Consider the following 10,700-nt stretch of genomic DNA (forward strand, 5'->3'; position numbering starts at 1 on the left):
TGGTGGCGGTTACCTATAATACCAGTTACTGGGGAGGCTGAGACAGGAGAATCACTTGAACCCAGGAGGCTGAGTCTACAGTGAGCTGAAATTGTGCCAGTGCACTCCAGCCTGGGTGACAGTCTCAAAAAAACAAAACAAAACAAAACCATACAGAGTGGCTGAATGGATGAAAAAAAATAAGAACCAACTATCTGCTGCCTACAAGGAACACTCTTCACCTATAAAGACACATATAAGCTGAAAATAAAGGGATGGACAGAGATATTCCATGCAAATGGAGACCAAGAAAGAGCAAGAGTCACTCTGTTTATACCAGATAAAATATATTTCAAGACAAAAACTATAAAAAGAGACAAGGAGGGTCATTGTATAATGACAAAAGTCAATTCACCAAGAGGATATAATAATTGTAAATACATACGCATTCAACACTGGAGCACCCAGATATACAAAGCAAATTTTATTAGAGCTAAAATGAAAGACAGACCCCAATACATAAATAGCTGGAGACTTCAACAACCCACTTTCAGCATTGGACAGATCATCCAGAGAGAAAATCAACAAAGAAAGATCAGACTTAATCTGTACAGTAGGCCAAACCGACCTAATAGATATTTACAGAATGTTTCATCCAATGGCTGCAGAATACACATTTTTCTCCTCACCACATAGAACATTCTCAAGGATAGGTCATATGTTAGGCCACAAAATAAGTCTTTAAAATTTCAAGAAAATTGAAAGCATATCAAGCATCTTCTCTGGCCACAATGGAATAAAACTAGAAATCAATTAATAATGAGAGGAACTTTGGAAACTATACAAACATATGGAAATTAGATAATATGTTACTGAATTACCAATGAGTCAATGAGGAAATTAATAATGAAATCAAAAATGTATTGAAACAAATGATAATGGAGACACAGTATACCAACACCTATGGGATACAGCCAAAGCAGTACTAAGAGGAAAGTTTATAGCAATAAGCACCTACATAAAAAAAAAAAAAAGGAAAACTTCAAATAAACAACCTAACAATGCATCTCAAAGAAGTAGAAAAGCAAGAGCAAAGCAAGCCCATTAGAAGAAAATAAATAATAAAGACCAGAAGATAAATAAATGAAATTAAAACAAAAAAAATACAAAAAATCAAGGAAGTGAAAAGTTGGTTTTTGAAAAGACAAAACTGACAAACTTTTAGCCATACTAAAAAAGAGTGAAGAAAAGCGAGAAGAAAAAGAGCAGAGGCCCAAATCAATATAATCCTAAATTGAAAAGGAGACAGGACAACTGATACTGTAGAAATTCATTAATGACTACTATGCTTATTAGAGACTACTATAAGCATCTATATGGCAATAAATTATAAAACCTAGAAGAAATGGATAAACTCCTAGACACACATAACCTACGTATATTGAACCATGAAGAAATCCAAAACCTGAGTAGACCAATAACAAGTAAAGAGATTGAAGCTGCAATAAAATGTTTCCCACTTAAGAAAAGCCTGGGTTGGCCGGGCGCGGTGGCTCAGGCCTGTAATCCCAGCACTTTGGGAGGCCGAGACGGGCGGATCACGAGGTCAGGAGATCAAGACCATCCTGGCTAACATGGTGAAACCCCGTCTCTACTAAAAATACAAAAAACTAGCTGGGCGACCTGGCGGGCGCCTGTAGTCCCAGCTACTCGGGAGGCTGAGGCAGGAGAATGGCGTGAACCCGGGAGGCGGAGCTTGCAGTGAGCTGAGATCTGGCCAATGCACTCCAGCCTGGGCGACAGAGCAAGACTCCGTCTCAAAAAAAAAAAAAAAAAAAAAAAAAGAAAGAAAAGCCTGGGACGTGATGGTTTCACTGCTGAATTCTACTAAACATTTATTTTATTTTATTTTATTTTATTTTGAGGCGGAGTCTTGCTCTGTCGCCCAGGCTGCAGTGCAGTGGCCGGATCTCAGCTCACTGCAAACTCCGCCTCCCGGGTTCACGCCATTCTCCTGCCTCAGCCTCCCGAGTAGCCGGGATTACAGGTGCCCGCCACCTCGTCCGGCTAGTTTTTTGTATTTTTTAGTAGAGACGGGGTTTCACTGTGTTAGCCAGGATGGTTTCGATCTCCTGACCTCGTGATCCGCCCGTCTCGGCCTCCCAAAGTGCTGGGATTACAGGCTTGAGCCACCGCGCCCAGCCTCTGCTAAACATTTAACGAAGAAATAACACCAATTCTACTCAAACTATGTTGAAAAATAGAAAAGGAGAGAATACTTCTAAACTCATTCTACGAAGTCAGTATTACCCTGACACCAAAAACAGACAAAAGTACATCCAAAAAATAAAACTACAGGCCAATAGCTGATGAATATTAATGCAAAAATCCTCAACAAAATATTAGCAAATCAGATTCAACAATACAATGCATAAAGAAGATCATTCATCAGGACCAAGTAGTATTTATCCCTGGGATTCAAGGATGGTTCATCATATGCAAATCAATCAATGTGATACATCATATCAACAGAATGAAGGACAAAAACCATACCATCATTTCAATTGATGGTGAAAAAGCATTTGATAAAATTCAACATTCCTTCTTGATAAAACCCCCAACAAATGGGGTATAGAAGGAATATACCTCAACACAATAAAAGCCATGTATGACAGACCCACTGCTCATATCAAATTGAATAGGAAAAAAAAAAATGAAAGCCTTTCCTCTAAGATCTGGAACAAAACAAGGATGCCTACTTTTACAACTGTTATTCAACACAGAACTGAAAGTCCTAGCTATAGTAGTTACACAGGAGAAAGAAATAAAGGGCATCCAAATGAGAGAGGAAGAAGTCAAATTATATTTGTTTGCAGATGATATGATCTTATATTTGGAAAAAACTGAAGACTCCACACACAAAAAAAAAACTGTTAGAACTGATAAATTTAGAAAAGATGCATGATACAAAATCAACATACAAAACTCAGTAGCATTTCTGTATGCCAACAGTGAACAGCTGGAAAAAGATACCAAGAAAATAATCTCATTTGGAATAGCCACAAATAAAACAAGATATCTAGGACTTAACCAAAGAAGTGAAAGATCTCTACAATGAAAACTATGAAACGCTGAAGAAAGAAATGTCTCATCATTTTAAAATGTCCTTTGAAGAGGACACCAAAAGGCCGGGCGCGGTGGCTCAAGCCTGTAATCCCAGCACTTTGGGAGGCCAAGACGGGCGGATCACGAGATCAGGAGATCGAGACCATCCTGGCTAACATGGTGAAACCCCGTCTCTACTAAAAATACAAAAACTAGCAGGGCGAGGTGGCAGGCGCCTGTAGTCCCAGCTACTCGGGAGGCTGAGGCAGGAGAATGGCGTAAACCCGGGAGGCGGAGCTTGCAGTGAGCTGAGATCTGGCCACTGCACTCCAGACCGGGTGACAGAGTGAGACTCCGCCTCAAAAAAAAAAACAAGAAGAGGACACCAAAAAATGGAAAAATATTCCGTGTTCATGGATTGAAAGAATCAATATTGTTAAAATGTCCATATTACTCAAAGCAATCTACAGATTCAATGCGATCTTGATCAAAATACCAATTACATTCTTAACAGAAATAAAAAAAAAATCCTAAAATTTATATGGAACCACAAAAGACCTAAAATAGTCAAAGCTATCCTTAGCAAGAAGAATAAAACTAGAGGAATCACATTACCTGACTTCTAATTATACTACAGAGCTACAGTAACAAAAACAGCATGGTAATGGCATAAAAATGGACACATAGACTAATGGAACAGGACAGAGAACTCAGAAACAAATCCATACATCTACAGTGAACTCATTTTCAACAAAGGTGACAAGAACATACATTAAGGAATAGACAATCTCTTCAATAAATGATGTGAAAACTGGATATCCACATGCAAAGGAGAAAAACTCTCACCATATCTCTCACCATATACAAAAATCACCATATACAAAAATCAAATAAAAATGAATTAAAGACTTAAATCTAAGACCTCAAATTATGAAACTACTACAAGAAAATCTCCAGGACATCTGGAGTTGTCAAAGATTTCTTGAGTAATACCCCACAAGCACAGGCAACCAAAGCAAAAATGGACAAATGGAATCACATCAAGTTAAAAAGCTTCTGCATGATAAAAGAAACAATCAACAAAGTAAAGAAACAACCCACAGAATGGTAGAAAATGTTTGTAAACTACCCATCTGACAAGAGATTAATAACCAGAATATATAAGGAGCTCAAACATCTCTATAGGAAAAAATCTAATAATTCGATTAAAAAATTGGCAAAAGATTTGAGTAGACATTTCTCAAAAGAAGACATACAAATGGCAAACAGGCATATGAAAAGGTGCTCAATATCATTGATCATCAGAGAAATACAAATCAGAACTACAATGAGATATTATCTCCCCCAGTTAAAATGGCTTAAATCCAAAAGACAGGCAATAACAAATTTTGGCAAGGATGTGGAGAAAAGGGAACCCTCATGCACTGTTGGTAGGAATGTAAATTAGAACAACCACTATGGAGAATAGTTTCGAAGTTCCTCAAGCTCCAGCAATCCCACTGCTAGATATATATCCAAAAGAAAGGACATCAGTATATCAAAGAGATACCTGCACTCCTATGCTTGTTGGTATACTGTTCACAAAAGCCAAGATTTGGAAGCAGTCTAAGCATCCATCAACAGATGAATGAATAAAGAAAATGTGGTACCTATACACAATAGAGTACTAGTCAGCCAAAAAAAAAAAAAAAAAAAGGAATGAGATTCTGCCATTTGCAACAACATGAATGGAACTGGAGGTCATTATGTTAAGTGAAATAAGCCAGGCTCAGAAAGACAAGAGGATGGTTACCAAAGGCTGGGATAGGTGGTGGGGGGTTTAGAGGGTGCAGACAAAGTGGGGATAGCTAAATGGGTACCAAAAAAAAGTTAGAAAGAATGAATAAGAACTAGTATTTGACAGCACAATAGGGTGACTACAGTCAATAATAATTTAATTGAACATTTTAAAATAAGCAAAAGAATATAGGCCGGGCGCGGTCGCTCACACTGGTAATCCCAGCACTTTGAGAGGCTGAGGCGGGCGGATCTCTTGAGGTCAGGAGTTCAAGACCAGCCTGGCCAACATGGTGAAACCCGTCTCTACTAAAAATACAAAAATTTGCCGAGCATGGTGGCTGGCGCCTGTAATCCCAGCTACTCAGCAGGCTGAGACAGGAAAATCACTTGAACCTGGGAGGTGGAGGTTGCAGTGAGCCGAGACTGTACTACTGCACTCCAGCCTCGGCATCAAAAAGTGAAACTCCCTCTCAAAAGGAAAAAAAAAAGAATATAATTAGATTGTAACACAAAAGACAAATGCTTGACGTGACGGATACCCCATTTATCCTGATGTGATTATTATGGATTGCATACCTATATCAAAATATCTCATGTAACCCATAAGTATATACACCTACCATGTCCTCACAAAAATAAATAATTTTAAAAAATCAAATGACAAACCGGAAAAGTCTTTGAATGAAGGTAAGTGGAATTATAATAGTTTTGATACCCATTCCAACAGTTTTCACATAGCAAGCACAAGTTGGGTAACTATATACAGGTAGCCCCTATCCCCAAGAATATGCCATACAGTCAAAGTAAAGCAAAGTTTTCACAATTTTTTCGTAACTGTAGAATTTCAGACATCCATAGCAGTAAACACTCCAATGTGTCAGACAACAATTAAGCAAGTCATCAACAAGCAAAAGCTGCTATGTGCCTTCCACTGTACTAAATGCTGTGGGGCATATGAAAGAGACAAGATATAATCTTTTATTGAGGAGACAGGCTCTGAATACATAAGACAAAGGAAGCCATACAACAAAACAAAAAGGCTAAATGCTGTGGAGCAGACTACAAGAGTCAAAATAAGTCCAAAAAGGCCAGAATAGTGGAGGGTTTCACAGAGAAGTCTGGATTTGAGCTGGATGGCACAGAGTAGGGCAGACTGCATCCTTGGAAGAAAAAACAATATGAGCAAGGGTAGAGACTGGGAATAAAGAGGGCACATTGGGAAGAGTCCAGAAACTAGACTAAAAGGAGCAGAGGATTCTTGTCAGGGAAGAATGGTAAGGAAGTTTGGGAGAGACAGTCTGCAAGTTGCAAGAGAACTTCAGAGCTCCAAACCCTGAAAAACCACAGAAATGATTACTAGATGTTTTTACGCACACCGGTATAGAGAGGGCTGCATCACTAATGAGACTCTTCAGTCACTCTTTCACATGCGGAGGTCTCTACCCATAGTGTCTCTTTGAATAATACAAAGGGAACAGATGATGATGTAGAAATTGGGTAAACATAAAAAGTAATGTTTTGTCTCTGTATTCTGAAAGCAAACCACTATTACATGCTCCACCCATTGATGTTGAAATTCTTTTCTTACAAAAAAACTTAACCTTTGCCTGTGGAGAGTAATAGCTATTTAATCTATTGACAGTTAGTACACAATTAAGTGCCTACCTTTCTACCTTGCCAATATTTCAGTAAGCAATTCACATTTTAACACAGATCAGATTACTTTCTTTTGTGTTTTAAATGTTTATCTAAGAGTTGCAGAGATAACATCTACATTGAAAAGTGCCATTAAAAACCCAACAGACATTTCTGGTTTCCTGTCCAGTATGTAAGGAGCTTAGAAGTTGCCATTCCATCCTAAAAATGAGTAAAAAACCGAACAAACTGAAAAATCAACAACTCTTCTTACATCTGTCAGGGAAGTAAGGTCACAGTGCAAACTGCTGCCTCCAGAATTGGAGAGACAGGCAGGAGAATCCAGAGAATCACAACTTAACCTGAGCAGAAACATCCACAGGAACCAGCACAGGGTAGGAAAACCTAGACTGTAATTGATGAATTGTTGGAGGCTCAGTGTGGACAAGCCTGTGAGCTGAAAACTTCTTTGTTTTACCTCCTGGGAGTTCTACCAGGTTCTCACAGTAAAGATCAGAGAAGAACTCCTTAGGGTTTCAAGTAGCGGGAGGAAAGTAATTATTTTGAAATATGCCAGAGCATTCTGTTCTTAACAAGGCCTGCCATCAAGAGAATCTATTTTACCGGAACCTAACCTATTGAGGTTTCATCAGAGCCTAACTGACCTGGCTGAAGGGAAATGGCCGACTCCAGTCTGCCCTACCCTTCTGCCTGTAGGAAGGGAAATACCCAACTCCAGCTCCAGTCCCCTCCAGCCATTCTGTCCCATCTAAGGTAGGGGGAAGGGAGGACACAGAGAGGCACTTTTGAAGTCTACAGCCCAGGGGCACAGCATCACTAAAATAGTGAGACCTAATTATAAAATTATAGAATGCTTCCCGTCTCCCAAAACCTTAGCACCATATCACTAAAGGCCTATTGAACAGTTTCTTTCACCCAGTACCTGTACATCATGACCAGCTTTCAACAAAAAATTATAAGGCATACTAAAAAACAACAACAAAAAAATACACTTTGAAAGACAGAGCAAGCATTAGAACCAGAATCATACATGGAAGGGAAGTTGGAATTATCAGTTGGTAGATTCAAAGAAACTATGTATGATTAATATGATAAGGGCTCTAATTTAAAAAGTAGATAATGCACAAGAACAGTTGAGTAATGTAAGCAGAGATATGGAAATTCTAAGAAAGAATAAAAAAAGAAATGGTAAAGATCAAAACACTGTAACAGAAATGAAGAATATTTTTAATGGACACGTTCGTAGACTGCACACAGCTGAGAAAAGAGTCTCTGAGCTTAAGTATGTGTCAATAGAAACTTTCAAAACTGAAAAGCAAAGAGAAAAAAATGAAAAAAAGAAACGGAATGTCCAAGAACTAGGAAACAAAGATATAGCATATGCATAACAGAAATACAAGAAGACTTCAACAAGTTTGTGGAAAAAATAGAATTAAGAGATAAAAATAGGCAACATAGCAAGACCCATATCTACAAAAGAAATTTTTTTTAAAAAGCCAGGAGTGATGGTGCATGCATAGAGTAGTAATTACTCAGGAAGCTGAGGAGGGAGAACTGCTTGAGCCCAAGGGTTTGAAGCTTAATTGAGCTTTGAATGCACGACTGCATGCCAGCCTAGGCAACAAAGCAGGACCCTGTCTAAAACAATTTTTAAGATAAAAATAAAAATACATAAACTTTATTTCTCAATACAAGTTCCATCAATGTCAAGACACTTTTATAAGCAATAATACCAGCTATCTAGTCTATCCCTGAGGGCCCTGGGAATTTGGTTATGTCAATGTCGTCTTTTTTATATAACTAACGGAAGAAAAAAATAGGTGCCATTTAAAGAATTTGTAAAATTAGGAAACAAAAAGAAGTCAGAAGGAGCCAAATCAGGGCTGTAAGGTGGATGCCTAATGATTTCCCATCAAAGCCTTCACAAAATTGCCCTTATTTGATGAGAGGAATGAGCAGGAGCATTGTTCTGGTGAAGAAAAACTCTCTGGTGAAGTTTTCCCGGGAGTTTTTCTGCCAAAGCTTAGGCTAACTTTCTTAAAACACTCTCATAATAAGTAGATGTTATTGTCTCTTGGCCCTCCAAAAAGTCAACAAGCAAAACGCTTTTACCATCTCTAAAACCCGTTGCCATGACCTTTGCTCTTGACTAGTCTGCTTTTGCTTTGACTGGACCACTTCCACTTCTTGGTAGACATTGCTATGATTGTGCTTTGTCTTCAGGATCATACTGGTAAAGCCATGTTTCATCTCCTGTTACAATTCTTCAAAGACATGCTTCAGGATCTTGATCCCACTTATTTAAAATTTCACAGCAAACTGACACAAGAACAGAAAACCAAACAACGCATGTTCTCACTCATAAGTGGGAGTTGAACAATGAGAACAATGAGAACAATGAGTTTACAGGGACACAGGGAGGGGAACATCACACACCAGGGCCTGTCGGGGGCTGGGAGGCTAGGGCAGGGATAGCATTAGGAGAAACACCTAATGTAGGTGACGGGTTGCCAGGTGCAGCAAACCAACATGACACATGTATACCTATGTAACAAAACTGTGCGTTCTGCACATGTACCCCAGAACTTAAAGTATAATTTTAAAAAAAACCAACCAAACAAAAAAGTAAACAGCCAGAGCCCAGGACCCTTCTAAATCAGGATACTTGGCAGCTATACAGATGGGACATTCATGGAGCCAGACTTACCCTTTCAAAGTATCTCATCACAAAATATTTAGATGTGTGGGGAGCTGAAAAAAAATGTTTTTAAGAAGCGAACTCCCTACTAGCAAAGTTGTACATGACCCCCTAACCACACAAGACTCAGCTCTAAGAATTCAAAACCACCAAGTATGGTGCACTTGGACACATACGAGACTAGTTGAAACACCTGGTTCTAGTCCCAACCTTTACTGATTCTAGCCCCAACCTAGTCGTCACTTTGCTATGAGACCATAGGCAATGCATTCTCCTCATTTGTAAAATGAAGGGATTAAAGTATATGATGAAAATGTCAAAAAAAATTTCAATTGAGCTTGAGAGGATGGATACCCCATTCTCCAGGATGTGATTATTACTCATTGTATGCCTGTATCAAAATATCTCATGTACCCTATAAATATGTACACCTACTATTTACCTACAATAATTAAAAATAATTTTTAAGAAAATACAATCTCCATCGAAAGTTCTGCTCTTGTCTGAAGCTGATCTGGGTGCAGTGGTTTCAACACTCGTCAAGTGGAAAGTTTGCTCACCTTTAATTTTTCAGTCAGAACTGTGTATGCTGAACCAACTGAGATGTCTATGGTGTTGGCTATTGTTTCTGCTGTTAATCGTTGGTCCTCTTCAATTAGGACATGAAAAAGATGAATTTTTTCCTCACAAATTGATGTGGATGATCTGCTGCTGCATGATCATCTTCAATATAATCTCCCTTTTTAAAATGAGTTAGGCTGGGCACGGTGGCTCAAGCCTGTAATCCCAGCACTTTGGGAGGCCGAGACGGGCGGATCACGAGGTCAGGAGATCGAGACCATCCTGGCTAACACGGTGAAACCCCGTCTCTACTAAAAATACAAAAAACTAGCCGGGCGAGGTGGCGGGCGCCTGTAGTCCCTGCTACTCTGGAGGCTGAGGCAGGAGAATGGCCTAAACCCGGGAGGCGGAGCTTGCAGTGAGCTGAGATCCGGCCACTGCACTCCAGCCCGGGCGACAGAGCAAGACTCCGTCTCAAAAAAAAATAAAATAAAATAAAATAAAATAAAATAAAATAAAATAAAATGAGTTATCCATTTGTTAACTGATGATTTCTTTGGGGCATTGTCCCTGTAAACTTTTCATAAAACATCAATGATATCACCATTATTCCACCCGAGTTTCATCACAAATTTAATGTTGGTTCTGATTTGTTTTTTTTCTAAAGACCACCAGAGCGGGCACAAAAGAACCAGCGAGCAGGCAAGGGTAGGAGCAAAACTGCAAATTTATTTTGGTCACCTAAGGTGTGGGGGAGAGGTCTGTCGGCCTCCGGCAAAGGAGGCCGACAGAGTCCCCCGGTGGGGCTCTCCGGCGGGGTTCCTGATACAGTCCCCACATCCCGACAGGAGTGGGGCTGGGAAGTCCACGCGTGGCGTCCGTCCGGAGCGGCTTTTCTAGGAGTGGGAGGGCAATAGGCGGG

This window comes from Rhinopithecus roxellana, chromosome 7 (genome assembly GCF_007565055.1).
Source record: "Rhinopithecus roxellana isolate Shanxi Qingling chromosome 7, ASM756505v1, whole genome shotgun sequence".
Taxonomy (NCBI): domain Eukaryota; kingdom Metazoa; phylum Chordata; class Mammalia; order Primates; family Cercopithecidae; genus Rhinopithecus; species Rhinopithecus roxellana.